Raw genomic sequence first — 17,787 nt, forward strand, 5'->3', positions numbered from 1 at the left:
GTTTTCTGTGTAGTTCACGTAGAAAACATACATTATAAGATGAGAGCATTCGTAAGTGTAAGGAAGAAAAGGACTAAGTAACCCACAATAAGTAGAAATTATTGGTGATTGAGTCAAATAAGTTAAATGAGAAGAATACTATCCGTGTGAAGGTGAGCAACAATATCAAATGTGTTGATGAAAGAAGAATCAAGATGAAAGTGAAGCTATTGGATTTGATGACTGTGAATCATTAATGGTATTTAATGGAGTCTTTAATAAAAAGCATGGACTAAAATCACATTACAGGCATTTGAGGAAGGAATTCGTGTTGTATAATTAGAGAAATAAAATGGTGAAAGCTACTCCCTTAAAAACTTAACAGTGGATACAAATAGAGAAATTAAAAAATAGACTGAATGCAATAGAATAAAGAGAGAGAGTCTTTCTTCAGTCTGTTTTTCCAAGGTGGTAAATTGATGCATGTTTAAAGACAGTTGGAAACTTCAGGGTGGAAGTTAGGGGCAAAGAACCTATACTTGATCCTGCTGAGAGGTTCTAGGGAGGTAACAATGATAAGGCCCCTGAGACTAGCCAGAAAGCTAACCGGAAGCCCTAAGAGAGCAGAGGGCTAGGCCTCTCATATGATGCAAAGACTGAAAAAGTAGTACCCTGGCTTCCAGGGAAAAGGAAATATCTGTCATGCCTGGCTGAGGCCCTTTAACACCTGAAGAATTCCAGCAAAGGGTCACAGAAGACACTTGAAGATGGATACAAAGGTTTTAAAAGAATCCTAAGTGTAGTCTGGGGTTAGTCTTCAGACCTCTGCTGATCCAACACTTTCTCTCACATCTCTCACAGTCCTTTGGTTGCTTCAGAGGAAAAAGCTTCAAAAAAAGACTGTCTTCACATCCATTTACCAACTAAAAATTTTATCAATCATGATTCTGTATGATATTCTTTTAAATTCTTTTAGCTTAATTATTAAGATACAACTCTTAAATATAATTTGTAAAAGCAATGAGTACATGTCAAGGATTTAAGTTAAGTAAACAAATATTTAGTACATTTAGTTACTAGGGCACAATTTATTTATATTAAGGTATTCTGTATCCTTTGAACTTATATTTTTAGTTAGTATTTTCCATTTTTAGTATTTCAATTTATCTTAAGTATTACTTTAAAAATAGATTCATGGAGCAAAGATGGCTTAAGTCAAAGTACAACTAGAAAGAAAATTATAGAAAGTCAAAATAATACAAAATTTATGAAAAGTAAAAGGGCTCCACTGGGACAGGTAAACCTGCCTATGAGAGGATTTCACAGAAGCAGGTGGGAAGGAGGAGCTTTACTCTAAGTACAATGCGGAATGTCTAAAATTGGATATTATTAGGTCAAATAACGGAGCAACTCACGCCTAATACCGAATACTCTGTCCAAACAGCCATTGAATATGTACCAAGATTTTTCCAACACAGGAGAGCACTCTCTAGTACATCAAGGTCATTTTTGTAAAACAAGTATGTGATAATGCTTTTCTGAATGAAATTATTAGATTTTATTTTGAAACTGGAATGAAAGAAGAAAGCTACTAAGATATACAGAATCATATTCCATGTATAATCAACTTACAAATCAATGCACATGAGAGTTTTGCTGAGAAACAGAAAACTAGCTACAACATTTATAACACAGATGATGCTCTGGAAGAAATCAACATTAGGCTTTGGCAGACCTCTTAGCAAACTGCACTGCTGGACTCTCCATACTGTTCAAAGCCATAGACTGTGGAAAAGCAATCCCTATCAGATGTTAACAGATACCTTGTACTAGAAAAGGATAATATCACTGAGAAACAGAATATAAATTGATATATAGTTGGTACATATATCAGAGAGAAGAGTTGCACTACATTTTATCTGTTTAACAATGAGAATTTATGCTACTTAAGTGAGTATATCCTTCATAGTGATTATTTGATGAGCTCTGTCACAGACCCAGAAAATATATGGTGGAATCAATACTGAGAGCACCAGCTGGGTGTGCCACATAGACGGACACTGCTTCATAAACAAAAAGGGTGACTCTGCATACTAATCCACTTTCTGCTTATTTACCTAAAACCGGAATCCACTTGTGTTGATACTCACAACATCCCAATGTGGCTCATTGCTGCCACAAGTTTCAATGTGCTGCTTTCACCTTCTCAGAACATTATATGGTGGGTATTTTTTATTTCTGCTTTTCAGAGCCCTCTATCATTAGAAACCATCACTCATCTTGAATGTGGATTACCAGACTCCACCCACAAAAGGTCTTCAAACGATGGGATTGTTTCTGATTAGCAAAGAGACTTTTTGATATAAGCTAACTATTTCCCTGGTTCTGCAGTTCTGGTTCTGCAGTAATTGCTAAGTTATAATTTTTCCATACATGATAATATTCAGTTTCCTCTGAACAGTTCACATTTATATAAAGAGATCCTTTCTGAATGTTTGGAGAGCTTCTCCACATTACAGAACAATGATGTCAGAGGTGGCCATTTCTTCTCTCAACTAAGGTTCAATAGTGACAAAAAGCACTGTTAAACTTTGCCCCTTCCTCATCTTACTCCCTTTTCCAGATATCTCTATTCTCTCTGTATCGTTTTCACTGTCTGTAAAGTTTAAGGAGGAGGTCAAACTATGCAAGGAGGGATTGACCTGCAAACAAGATGAGGAAGAGAAGGGCAGCTGAGCTAGGATATTAGCCTAGGCTATACTGAGGTAAAATATTTAAAAATAATGCCAAGTTCTCAACGGTGGTATTCATCAGGGCCCAGACAGGAAATCAGGAAGACTAGGAATTTACAAATTAAACAGGGTTTGGTACAGTCACCAAGAGTTTAGCAATCAGTATTGTTGCTAAACTAACTCAGAGTTGCTTTTAACCCAGGTGCTAAAAGGACAAAGGTCAGAGGTAGTGTCACCAGAGGCCAAAAGTGGGGCTATACAGCTGGATCTAGAGCGTTCGTGGGGACTGTCTAGCAAAACCTGGGACTGTGACTGGAAAAGTTGTCCAGTGAGAGCCGAAGCCATAGAAAAAAAGACATAACCACTTCCAGGGGCCCATAAGAAACAGAAAGGTGGGGGTAGAACAGGCTGGCTTCTATCTTCCTCCTGCCCTTGACTCTCCCTCGGGATCCTCATTGCCCAGACTTAAATATGAGTTAGAGGTGGCAAGCAGCCTGGAAAATGAGATTTCCTGTGATAACGAGCAAGATGGGGAAAGGTACATAAAGAAATGAGAGCAAATCAGCAATTGATCAGCATCTTTGATCCCTGTGCTACTCAGTATCTTTCCTTGCCTTTTACACATACAAGAGTAATTTCAGACAAATCCATATCTGGCTGTAGGGTCAGGATTTTGTGTTTTAACAAGCTCTCCTGGAGATTCTGCCTGCACAGTAAGACCTGGGAACCACTTGCTTGGATTTATCAGATGTGATAGAGTTAGCTGTCAAATTTTAAATGTACATTTTTGCATTGCATTACACTCTGGAGATGAGTGTAAAAGAAGATGAAATTGCCCAGAATGTTAAAACTGTTCATCTTTTATTTATCTGTTGTTTTAACACATATCAATTGTTGAATGACCTAAGTGAAATGTATATGTAAAACAACTCAGCAGTAATGATGATTCTGTTCAATGTGAGATTACCTTGATTTGTAATATTAAGCTAAGTAAGTGTGTCTAAATTTCTTAACCAGAAAGAATAATCTGAGTATTACAGGACTTTATCTGGTATTTTTAACAAACGTGAAGACATAAGGGTTTAAAAATATAAGAAGATATGAGGATTTTCTTAAATTAATACATGAATATCATTCCAGCAGGAACTATACCTTAGACTATTATATAGTAATAAAATTTATTTCTAGTAACTTTGTTTTATAAACATCACAGCTGTCATACCATGTAGACATCCAAATATACAAGTGAAAAATCCAGTCAGTCATCCAAATATTTTGCATATTTTATTTGTAAATATCAAGACGGGTGAGGAGTTCTTCACATATTGTCCATATTTGGCATTGCACGCACATATGAAAATGTATGAAAGGGGTTGGCAATAGAGAGGAATATGATGTTATACTGCAGGACAAGCTTAAGTTTGAAAATATCCCAAAAGGAGTAGATAAAAGTGGAAATAAAATTTTTCACCACCCATTTTTTCCTCTAAACTCATTTCAGTAAGTCTTTTATCCATGTAACTTCATGGAAACTGTTTCTGTCAAGAGCCTACATTGTTAAGCCCAGTACTCAGACATTTGCCCTCATCTTCCTGGATCTAGTAACAGATGTGACATGGTTATTTATGCCTTCTTTCGTCACTTGGCTTCCAAGCCACCACACTCTGCGATTTCTCCTGCTCTAGGGCTATTTCTTTTCAATCTCTATTCCTCATTATCTTTCCAACGTCTAATGTTGGAGTGACCCAGGATTTAGTCCATGGATGTCTATTCAGCTCCCTAATTGAATACAGCCTAGTTGCTTCAAATACCTGCTATTAATATCATTGTTCATATCTATATCTCTAGCCCATCTCTCTTTCCTGAACTCTTGTATTCTGCTTAATACCTTATTCTTTGCTCCTGATAAGCCCTTAAAAAGTTGTTCTTCCTACAGTCTTCCCGATCTACATTTATATCAATTTCAATCTTTTCATTGATATAAATTTCAATTTGGGGGGAAAAAATAGCCACCCTTGAGTCTCTTCTTTCACATCCCCTTTCCAGCCCATCAGAAAGTCTTACCGGCTCCACTTCCAAAATATAGGCCACCAGTTCTCACCACCTGCATTGCTACCACCCTGTGCAAAACACTTCTTATCGCCTCTAGATATTGGCAACAGCTTCCTCCGAGCGTCTTTGTTTCCTTTCTCACTTGTCACTCAGTCCACTCGTACCCACTACATCCAAAGTGCCTATTTTAAAATCAAAGTCTCATTATGTGTCTCCTCAAACCCTTCCAATAACCCCCAATGTTGCTGGTTTTGTTGTTGTTGTTGTTTGTTTGTTTTCAGAATAAAAACCTATGTTCTTACAGTGGCCTCTAAGGTGCCACACAGGCGACCCCTTTGATCTTCTGATCCCTCTCCACCTCTCTCTCACACTTACCTCACTTTGCTCCACACTGACCTCTTGCTGTTTCTTGGGACATTTTAATGGCTCTTTGCTCTGTCTTAAATGCCTTCCCCCTTATAGGTCGCTCACTCACCTTCTCTAAGTCTTTGCCCAAATGTCACTTTCTCAGTAAGGCCTTTCTTAACCACTCTCTTTAAAATTGCGATCTCCCACCAGCGGAGCCCTTCTCAATTTTTCTCTGTAGCCTCTATCCTCATGTAGCATGTAATATGTCATTTACATTATTTGACAGTAGTCTCTTGCCAGAATGTAAGCTCCAGTAGGACAATTATCCTTGTCTATCTGTTGACTTTATATGAAAACTACTGTAAACATTGTCTAACACGTTGTTTCTATGCCATTAATATTTGTTGAACACCAGGTATAATTTGGGTCATTTAGTTCGATGTTTTACAGAATCAGAGAACAGCAGAAAGCTGTTAGATCTTGGAAATAATTTAACCAAGACAGTGATAAGTAACACTATTTCCATTAATAATTCTTGAGTGATACAAGGATTAAATAGTGAAATTATTTTGGAATTCACATTATCACAGTGAAAGTTCTATGAAAGTCTGTAGGATGGCTGGCAAACTATTTTTATAAAGAGCCAGAAAGTAAATAATTCTAGGTTCGTGGGCCATATGATCTTTGTCGCAATCACTCAACTTGGCTACTGTAGTGCAAAATAAGCCATAAACAATATATAAATCAGGTTTGGTGCTGTGGCTCATGCCTGTAATTCCGGCACTTTGGGGAGGCTAAGGCGGTTGGATCATCTGAGGTCAGGAGATTGAGACCAGCCTGGCCAACATGGTGAAACCCTGTCTCTACTGAAAAATACAAAAAATTACCCAAGCATGGTGGCGGGTGCCTATAATCGCAGCTACTCAGGAGGCTGAGGAAGGATAATTGCTTGAACCACGGAAGTGAAGGTTGCAGTAAGCAGAGATCATGCCATTGCACTCCAGCCTGGGCAACAAGAGTGAAACTCCGTCTCTAAATAAACAAATAAACAGATAAATAGATGGACATGGCTGAGTTTTAATAAAAATGTGTTTACAAAAACAAAAAAATGTATGACCTGGGTTTAGTCTGCAGATCAGTTTGCTGATCCTAAACTATTGTGTCTAAATTAACTTTGTTTAAAATAGCCTTTTTTTTTTTTCATTATGGGAACAAAAATGTTATCTGAAACCTCCATTTGCAATTTTCTAAATAAGTGTTCCCCAGGGCATAGTTTAAGAAATACTGATTTAGTCCAAACCCATCATTTGTTATGAGGGACTTGGTGTCCAGGATAGATTTTAGGTTCACATATCTTTTAGTAGGAGAACAGAGACTAAATCCCATGTTCTCTGACTCCCAGTCAAATGTTCTTTTAATTTATATGCTGCTGCCAATCATTGCTGTCTAATGGCTTCTGCACTCAATTTAAGACTGTAATTTTAAAATATTCGAATATTTCCAGCACCATGCTTTCATTTTCTGTACATATATTTTTACATAGTTGTAATTAAAAATTTAAACTCATTGCAGAAGAAACTCTGAACTAACCTTTTGAAGTTTTTAATGCTTTTTTAGCATTAAAAAGATTGAGAGAATTTTTTATCTACTATCTTTTGAAGCACTTCTGTTTCTTTTCAAAAGAAAAACTAAGACGAAACAATAACCAATTTTTATTTCCTCAATGCATGTTAAACAGACATGCTAAACAGACATAGACTTTATTTTTAATATACTTTAAGTTCCGGGGTACCTGTGCAGAATGTGAAGGTTTGTTACATAGTTATACATGTGCCATGGTGGTTTGCTGCATCCATCATCCTGCCATCTACATTAGGTATTTCTCCTAGTGCTATCCCTCCCCTAACCCCTCCACTCCCCAACAGGCCCCAGTGTGTGATGTTCCCCTCCCTGTGTCCATGTGTTCTCATTGTTCAACTCCCACTTATGAGAGAGAACATGAGGTGTTTGGATTTCTGTTCTTGTGTTACTTTGCTGAGAATGATGGTTTCCAGCTTCATCCATGTCTCTGCAAAGGATATGAACTCATCCTTTTTTATGGCTGCATAGTATTCCATAGTGTATATGTGCCACATTTTCTTTATCCAGTCTATCATTTTTTAATCCAGTCTATCATTGCTATTGTGAACAGTGCTGCAATAAATATATGTGTGCATATGTCTTTATAATAGAATAAGTTATAATCCTTGGGTATATACCCAGTAAGGGGTTTGCTGGGTCAAATGGAATTTCTATTTCTAGAACCTTGAAGAATTGCCACACTGTCTTCCACAATGGTTGAACTAATTTACATTCCCACCAACAGTGTAAAAGTATTCCTATTTCTCCACATCCTCTCCAGCATCTGTTGTTTCCTGACTTTTTAATAATCGCCATCCTACCTGGTATGAGATCGTATTTCAATGTGGTATTGATTTGCATTTCTCTAATGACCAGTGATGATGAGCTTTTTTTTTTCATATTTGTTGGCTGCATAAATGTCTTCCTTTTAGAAGTGTCTGTTCATATCCTCCACCCACTTTAAGTTTTTTGTAGATTCTGGATGTTAGGCCCTTGTCAGATAGAAAAATGGCAAAAATTTTCTCCCTTTCTGTAGGTTGCCTGTTTACCCTGATGATACTTTCTTTTGCTGTGCAGAAGCCCTTTAGTTTAATTAGATTCCATTTGTCAATTTTGGCTTTTGTTGCCATTGCTTTTAGTGTTATAGTCATGAAGTCTTTGCCCATGCCTATGTCCTGAATGGTATTGCCTAGGTTTTCTTCTAGGGTTTTTATGGCTTTAGATCTTATGTTTAAACCTTTAATCCATCTGGAGTTGATTTTTGTATAAGGTATAAGGAAGAGATCCAGTTTCATCTTTCTGCATATGGCTAGCCAGTTTTCCCAACAGCATTTGTTAAATAGGGAATTCTTTCCCCATTGCTTGTTTTTGATAGGTTTGTCAAAGATCAGATGGTTGTAGATATGTGGCATTATTTGTGAGGCCTCTGTTCTGTGCCACTTGTCTATATATCTGTTTTGGTACCAGTACCATACTGTTTTAATTACTGTAGCCTTGTGGTATAGCTTGAAGTCAGGTAGTACGTTGCCTTCAGATTTTTTTTTTTTTTTTTTTTTTTTTTGGTTAGGATTGAAACCACAGACATAGACTTTTAATGTCCTGTAAATTTTAGGCTTGATCAAATCGTGAAATACAAACATCACTACAAGTAACAAAGAGACACACATATACAAAGGTCTACATGCTTGCCCAACCAGGCATTGATCTCTGCAATGTCTCTGTTACTTGGTTGTCCTCATAAATTATAGTCATCAAATCTTTTACCTAGCCTTACTCTGCTGTAGCATGTGTAGGTACAAACTTAGATTTCTTGCCTTTTAATCATCCTAATATTTTCTTCATTATTTCCCTTTCAGTGGGACTCTCATCTTTTTTGAATGTCCAACTCTTGCATTTCACATGCTGCTACTCATCAAAGATTGGCAGGCCTCCCAGTATACCAGTCTAGTAAGTCAGCACATAATGGCATGAAATCAAAAGACATAAATATAATTGAAAGCTCACGTAGGTGGGTCACTTTGTGTTTTCAATTCCTGCATTTCATTGTCAGCCAAATGAGGATAATTACTTTATATATATCTTGTACTTCAAAGTACATTCTACCATAATCTCATTGGGAGAAAAAAGTTAATAATAAAATCTCCACTGTCAATTTTCCTGACTAAAAACTGTCACCTGTATTTATGAATATTAGAGAGATGGTAATGATAATTGTGATACACTTTGAGTTTTTCAACAGTTTTATTTCTCCTGTGTAATAACAAGACAACTTATCAGTCTAGTTAAATTTGATCGTGAAGCTCTTTCAGTAGTTTGAACCAAACTTCCTCTCTTCTCTAACTAGTACTTTCTCTCCTTCTCTATCATTTCTATAATCTTTCATATCTATATTGACTTATTTCTCCATGAAATTACTGCTTATCTGATAATATTTCAAAGAAAAATAATTTTGTTCTTTCTGGAATGCTTTCTGGAATAGGTGAGTTCCTGAAATCATCATTAGGGTAAGCTCTTTGGTCCCACAGTACAAAATAAGATGGATACTGAAAATAGTAAGACTTATCCCTTTTGAAAATAAATATCTGAATTTAACAAGAAGATAAATTGAGATATTTATTATAGTATGATATCCAATAAACAGACAATTAAAGGTGACTAACCTTCAATGAAACATCAAATGAAAGACAACTAACAACTTATTATTTCACTTTTTAGATCCAGTTTTCCCAGTCTGTAATTCACTCAGCTGTTTGGCATAGCACGCTTCCAAACATTCACTCTTTATTTACCATCCTCCTCTTCCCCAGACCATAACTGCAAGACCTTTTGTTTCCAGTCAACTTTTTCTTCCATCTTCATTTTGTCATTCTCCCAATTCTGCATCACAGAATGTCACACAGAGTGAAACTCTCCTTAGAAGCTAAGTAAAGGTGAGAAATTGAAGTCTCAAGGATAAAGTTATCTTTATCAACTGGATCAGAAAATAAGTTTGAGCACCTTAATAGAGTAATACATTTTGTTGCCATTGATAAACTGTAAATATATGAGTGTCCCGGATCACCAAATCAGAGACCACATCAAAAAAGGAGCCATATGAATGGAATAAATTGTAGGCTTCATATTCTTATTACCTCTTTCTTTCTCATTTTGGAGCCTTCCAATGCAGCTTTATTTCCATCATCTTCCTGTATACTACCTGATTTACACTTTTCCTAATACCTCAGAAATTATTAGTTTAATTTATTCTATATAGTAAGAAATATTCAAGACCTCATTCTTCCTTGCCTCCAGGAGCCTGAACAGGTAGGCCACATATTGTGACTATTGGAAGGATCCCCAATCTTCTCAACCATATCCTTTTTTCACTTTCTTACAGTTTGTGATTTAATTCCTTCCACATTGTAGGCAAAAGGAAAGGCCTGGAAACGATGAGCACTTCTTTTTTAGAGGAGGGCTTGTTGTGTGTTGCCTCCCTGAGCTGCCATTTGACTTTGGTGTATTTCACTAGCAGTCTGTCTCTTGAATGGGCAGGGAGGTAAGGCACTGAAATCACCTCAAAAGCTGTGTTCCTTCTCTGCCTAAATTTGGAGGAATTCATTCTTACTCTGGTTCTCAGACTTTTGTGTGGAGAATGGGCTCTCAGTGGACCTTTTATTGCTAGGGCTATTGTTGGGGTAAAATGCAGGGAATAGAAAGTTTGTCTAGGTGAAACAAAGAAGGTCATTCAGCTGCCTTCAGTGCCACCCCGTAGGCCACCTGAGTATAGGCAGAAGTAGTTGTCCATCCAGTTTAACCTGGCTCACAGGAAGACTGAATTGGGGATTTGTGTAAAGCCCTTCTCATACTCCCACTTTCTTTCCCCTTCTGCTCTGTAGTTTGCACTTGAACTATCTTAGGCATCTTGAGGACACTAGAGTTCAGAGTTGGAGAGCCATTTAACAAATCATCTTTAGATCTGTTGACATGACTTTAAATTGTTTGGAAATCAAATTATGAACTCTGTCTTTAAAAATATATATAAACAGGAAATATATGCTATCATTATATTATTCTCCCTGCACACCACATTCCGTGGTCACCAATATACAATGTTGACTGAGGAAATTTAAAATAATTTGTAATATATTGCTTTGAGTATAATTTAAAAATTACTTTTACAGTTTGTTTTTTTCTTTTGCTATGGGTGATGCAACCTTGAAATTTGTTTAAGACACGGCACTGAAAGTGTGTTAGGTCAAAAAATTTCAGCTCGGAGCTGGTTGGAATCTTGACAGTTGATTTAAATTGGAAATGCAATTTAAATAAAGCTGATTTTAATGCAGTTTTCTCTTTTCTTATTTTTCAAGATTTTGCAGCATCTGAAACCACATAATTTTCAGTTTTAAGAGATCTCAGTGGCTTTTACCCAATTGCATTTGTCTGCTTGCTAGTACAATTAACTATAATTATTTTAGAATTAATTGTGGAAAAAAACTTAATGTTACAGAATACAGTACTCACCAGAGTGGTCAGTGAAAGCAGTGTTCTCTTGTTAGTTTTTTCATACTTAGAAGTACAGGCTCTTTAAGTTGTTTTTATTGTACTTGTTCTGTTCTATTTATTTCCTGGTAACAAGGTACCTCAAGTTTACTGTTATAAAATCAGAATCATTTATTTCTGCTGACAGATTCTGTGGGTTAGGCATCAGAAAGGGAAATTGGAGATGGTTTCTCTCTGCTCCATGATATCTGTGCCCTTCAGATGGAAGGAGGAATGCTTAGGGGCTGACAACTGGAAGCATCTGGAGGTTTCTGTACTCAGCACCTAGGCTAACTTGACTCAAAGGCTGGGCTCAGCTGTGACTGTTGACTTAAGCACCTACACAAGACCTTAAATGTATCTTGGGCTTCTCCCAGCATAGAGGCTGAGTTCTTATAGAGAGCATCTCAAAATGAGGAGTATAGACGGCAAAGTTCCAAGAGAATTATCAGGCAGGAGGCATAATCAATTAAGACCTGGCCATAGAGCATTACTTCTGTCATACTTCATTAGTCAAGACAGTCACAAGCCCACCTGGATGCAACTTGAGGAGACATCCATTCCACCTCTCAACAAAAAGTGTCCAAGAATGTAGGACCGTGTTTTAAAACCATCACTGCAGATGTGACTGATTTGCCGCCCTCCAAAAATACACTGACTTGTCCTTTCCTCATTCTAAATCAACAGTACACATTTGTACTATGGCGGGTCAATGGTTAAGATGCATATATAAGAATTTACTTACTTTAGAATCCTTTTGATTGCAAGTGACAAAAATTCTTAAACTGGTATAAACAAATAAAGAAAACTTACCAATTAACCTCACTGAAAATTCTAGCAGTAAGGTAGGCTTCAAGAGAGGGTTAGTTCAGTGACTCGTCAATATCAAACAATATCTCAGACAGGGTGCAGTGACTCATGCCTGTAATCTCAGCACTTTGGCAGAGGCAGGTGGATCACCTGCGGTCAGCAGTTCGAGACCAACCTGGTAAACATGGTGAAACCCTGTCTCTATAAAAATACAAAAATTAGCCAGGCATGATGGCAGGTGGCTGTAATCCCAGCTATTCGGGAGGCTGAGGTGGGAGAATCCCTTGACCAAGGGAGGCAGAGGTTGCAATAAGCCAAGATCAGCCCACTGCACTCTAGCCTGGGAGATAGAGACTCTATCTGAAAAACAAAACAAAACAAACAACAAAAATGTATCTTTTGTATTTTATCATTAGGCTTCTCTTATCTCTTATCATGTTAACTTTAATCCTACTTCTGGTCCCCTTATGGCTAAAAGATGGCTGTATGAGCTAACCCTATGCTTAACCAAAGGGCAAAGGAGAGGTTCCTTCCCTCTTCAGGAGGTTTGCTCAGCTGGAACAGCACAGGCCGCTCACATATCCTTAAAACAGTTGCTGAGATGAGAGTTTAGAGCCAGCTGGTTTAGATCATGTACATTCCTGAACTAGACTTGATTTCAAGGGGTATGGATCACACCAGCGGACCTCAGAGTGGGAGTGTAGTGCATTCCGTGTGAATTTTGTATCTGCCACTTAGAGGGAAAAGAGTAGATTAGGGGCTGGGAAGGCAGCCATAATTTCTTATTCATCTTGGAACAGTTTCTGGCAACATAGTTATTTGACCATAAGAAAATGAAGCTATTTGACATCATTAGCATCACAGTTCAGTGAGCAAAAAGGCCATGGCCCCATTCCTGTTTACTTATTAATACTCTGCCTGTGATTCAGGTCAATGTCATATTCAGAGCTCTTCTTATTGAAGAAACCTATTTGACCTAACAAGGAGAAAATAGATCCTAAAACCTGACTCTCAACTTGATTATTGTGTTCCATTGGGGAGGTGGGAGAATGGTCACGGGGTTTGTGAATGTTTGTAACTGAGGTGTGTGCCTGCATGTGTGTGAGGAGGCTCTTTCTTTCTTTGGTTACATTCTGACTGTCACCTGAAAAATTAGGCTTCCCATCTGAGGCTATGAACTCTTTTTTAAGTGCTGCTAGTATCTTCTGTTTTTCAGAGGTGACACAGAATTTAATAATGTAGGCTCTTCCGCCAAGACTTTTATTAATTGTTTTCCACTACTAGTCAATGATGCATGACAGGACTATTGTCCTCATTTTGCCATTGAGGAAATAGAGACAGAAGATTAAGCAACTTGCTCAAGACTACACATTAGAGCAGCAGTAGAGTTGGCATTAGAAATCATTTTCCTGGAATCTTGTCTTAGTGCTGTTTTTGAAAAGCAATTATAAAAGTTTCAAACAAACAAAAAGAATAAATCATAAATAGCACAGATTTGGGAACCCATTACTCAGCTTTGGAATTTTGTGAGAAATAAGTATTTACAGATAGAAAGCTCCCTTGGTATCTCTCCAGGTTACCATGCTTAACCATCCCCTCCTCTGAGAACATGAGTACCCTGAATTTGATGGTTTACATCCTTATACACGGTTTACTCTATATTTATGTATCCATAAAAATATGGTACAGTTTTGTACATTTAACTGTATTATTGCTGTTATCTTGTAGGAATTTTCGTAAAGTTTGCGCTTTTTTGTTCAACATCGTTTTTGTGATATATCGATGTTGACACATAAAGCATTTTTGTATTTTTACTTTTATAATATTACTTTGCATGAATGTTATGTGAATAGGAACATTTTAATGCTTTTTTGCTATTTAAAATGATAAACAATAATGCAATAAACATTTTTGTAACTTTTACCTCTGATTTTTTAAACTCTATTTGAAAAAAAAAAAAGAATACTGTCATGGAGACATGCATAGAGACTTAATTGCCCTGTCTAAATTTTGTTTTAGAATAATGCAGGGGTGAGTAGCAAAAGTAAGACTGTGTGGCTATAGTTACAATTGAGGAGACACAGTCTAAGCCTAAAACCAACTCATGTTCTGTGTACACCACAATTTTCAGTTGATACACCAGGATCAATTATTACATCTTGAAATCTCACCTATTAACAAACTGGCTATTACTAATGATACTCCTTTCCTGAACCAGACCTGAATTTCTGAGGTCTGCAGAATTTTTAATGGGTTAAAAAAAAACTGGCAGCAACCAATGTATTGGGTTGACAGAGATGTGCTCTGAATACAGCAAGTTTTGTCACTATAGAAATAGAAACAGTGCCCTAAAAATGTAAAAAAAAATACATCAAAATGACTTTTCTTGTATGAAGCACACTCTGGGAGAGGGAGTGAAATTTTCGTTGACTTCATGCCTGTCTATTCTGAAGCACTCTCTTTATGGGTGGGAATGGGCAAAGGATGGCCAGGTGCTTGATTTACATTTAAAATCTTTATCGTCTGTTTAAAATGGCTTATTAAAACAGTTCCATGTCTACAATGAAATGAGATTATTTTGATAAATCATGCTCTGTTCTGGAGTCCCAGCATTCTGAAGAATTTGTTCTATTGTGTTGATATCAGAGCTGGTTTTAGTACTACCAATGGTAAAAACATCAGCAGAGATTTGGGAGATATTCCTGGTATACTAGTTAAGAGACAAAGTTTTAGCCTTGACTCCTCCTCTGACTATGAACTAAAAAAGTCACTTCAGCCCGCGGACACTTCGACATGGAGCTGCCCTAAGTCAGTGCTTTGCAATTATTTTATATTGATCCTATGAAATGGTAAATAAATTTGGTGTGTTGAAACTAAAATTTTTCAAAAATTAGGGAAAAGAAAAAAATATTTTGGGTGCAATGTATACACTAAGGGTAAATATTATAATATTTTTGTTACAGATGGGTGTGTGTGTATGACTGCTGTGAGATATTATGTGAAATAAGCATATTTTTCTTTTTTTGTACATTGAGGTATTTTTGATAAGGATTATGTATACCTACAATATACAATTTGATGGTGTAATATACATATACATTGTTAAATAATTACCATAGTCAAATTAATTACTATACCATCACCTCAGATAGTTATCACTTTCTTTGTGTATGTTTGTGTGTGTGGTGAGAACATTTACAATCTACGCTGTTAGCAAATTTCAAATACATAACAAAGTATTGTTAATTGTAGTTGTTATGCATCAGCTCTCCAGAACACATGTGATGTCTTCATCTTGTGTTAAAGAAAACTTCCTATTCTGTATTGCTTTCAAAAACCTTTGAAAGTCATTTGTAGAAGCCTGACTTCAGAAAGAAGCTCAGGGGCTTTCCAGAAGGGGTTAAGTCCCTGTTTAAAGCACCAGTTGCCAGCATTTTCTAGGACGAAGGCCTGATTCCCCAGCATAGCAGAACAGGATTATCCTTCATAAATATTGCCCCAGGACTGTACACTCCAAGGACATTGTGAACTACACGCTCCCTGTTTCTACAGTACTGGCTCATGCCTTGCGCCTTTGCTATTTTCCCCTCAGCCTCAAACGTTCTTAGTAGACATGAAGCATTATCTTTGCTAGATGCTCTCCCACCCCCACCTGTTCTTGTAGAATTGTCCAATGCTTCCCTCTCTTCACAAATCTTTACTGAGTTATGTCATATCCTGCGGTATACTTTCCTGCACTTAATAATAGTTTAAATATCCATCCTACTCTACTAGACTATGGAAATTTTGAAGTCAGGTCTTTATATCATAAGAATTTAGGTTCTTCAGAATATAATGAACTGTTTTACCATGATGCCAAAAAAAAAAAAAGAATTTAAGTTATTTTATTTTCTCATGAATATTCTTTGTTCCTCATTGCTCTTAAAATCACTGTATTATTTAAAAACAATACTTGCTCATTTAAAATTATATGAAAAGGCAGTTGAAACATTACACTAAGCAGCCTAAAGATGGCCACTGTTAATATCTAAACTAATGTTTCATTCTGCCTATATACATATGCCAAGAGAAGCCAACATATATACAGGCATGCATGTGCACACATATATACACGTTACACAGATAAATTCATTCATTAATCTGACCAGTTCTTCTTTTCAGCAATGTCAAGGACACTTTCTATGTCACTGATATACCTTCACATAATTTTTAATGGCTGCTTATAATTCTAATTCATGGCTTCTCCTGGGTTTGTTTTGGTTGCCATTTATCAACATTAAAAGCAGTGATGGTGGACTTGACTTCTTATTTCTTGCATACCATGACTATAAATTAAAAAGCAGCATTATTGTCCTTACCTTCTTTGATCAGCCACCAGCTCTGGGCTGATTTTATAACTCCCTTCAAGGCATTCCATATTTGGCTTCCCTCCCTTTATCTTGAGGCTATTTTGGGTTGTATCCCGTTAAAATTCCTGTATATCAGAGAACCTTCTACCTTGCAATGTGATGTCATCACTCAAACTTTCTCTTTAGTACGAGAATCATCTGTACTTAAATAGTAAAGATTTGACTTTTGACAACTTTCCCTTTTAGAAACAAATTCAGTGGAATCATGCATATATTTCATATGAGCATTTTGAATGTCACTTTCCTAAACCAGAGTATATATCTGAATTGTACTCAACCTTTCTCTATTTTGTGGTCATAAAATCCAAGATGAGATGATTATTTTCAATGGAAATCTCCACTTTACCAACCACTTCTGCTCTTAGATATAGATCGTTTGTATAGTTCATTGGGATACTTCCTCTATTCTCTGGAGCTAAAGTCACAAACTAAAACTATTCAGATATATCATTTTTCTAAACTGCAACATTGGGTACAAATTTGAACAAGTACAAAGCCTCATTACTACTAAAATTCAATTATGTCAGTTTTTGTGAACCTGTAAGGAATATGTCATCTGTTTCTTCAACGAAACTTGATAATGTAGGTGTAGTCCATTGTATTTTCTTCTGTTTTTAGCCTCAGTTAAAGCTCTTAGAAATTTCTCTCTCAATTTATGGATTCAACAGTAGAGGGTATTTTCGTACTATGCAGTAGTAACCCAACCATTTCCTTAGAAAATTGTTTTGTTTCTATCACTGTAATCTTGAATCCCATCTCACCAAATCTCAGGGATATTTGTGTCATAATGTGCATTGCATCCAGTTTTCATATAAAATGTATGCCATTCATTACCTATGCTTTAGTTATTAGTATGTAGAAATCCAAGAAAGCAGTGTCATTTCCTGCTTATTACCTCATACTGTTTATAGTCTCATGTGTTTCTTCTTTCCATGTCATATCTGTGCTTCTTTATGGCAGTCATTCTCAAGCAGGATATATTTTTCTGTCAGGAGACATTGGCAGTGTCTGAAGGCAGTTTATACTGTACCTTGGGAAAGCTACTACTGGCATGTGAATGGTGGAGGTCAAGGAGGCTATGAAACATCCTTTAATGCACAGTATGGTGTTCCTCCCAGCAAAATACTACCTGATTCAAGAAGTTAATAGTGCCGAGTTCAAGGAAACTTGCTGTGTAGCAACTGACTTCATGTACTTTATTTGAACTTTCAGATTTCTCCCACCCCTGAGATGTTCAATTTAATAGAATCTCTTGATTCAGAATAGGTACTCAATGGCAAAAAAAAAAAAAAAAAAAAAAAAAAAAAAAAAAAAAAAAA

General features: G+C 36.6%; 1 protein-coding gene across 8 annotated transcripts in view; it reads left to right on the forward strand.

Annotated features, from left to right (window-relative positions):
* Window positions 1-17,787, forward strand: part of INPP4B (inositol polyphosphate-4-phosphatase type II B) — an 841,422-nt gene that overhangs the window by 759,402 nt on the left and 64,233 nt on the right. The window lies entirely within an intron of this gene.

The sequence above is a fragment of the Sapajus apella genome, unplaced genomic scaffold, assembly GCF_009761245.1.
Source record: "Sapajus apella isolate SASKATOON/1434 unplaced genomic scaffold, GSC_monkey_1.0 scaffold61, whole genome shotgun sequence".
Taxonomy (NCBI): domain Eukaryota; kingdom Metazoa; phylum Chordata; class Mammalia; order Primates; family Cebidae; genus Sapajus; species Sapajus apella.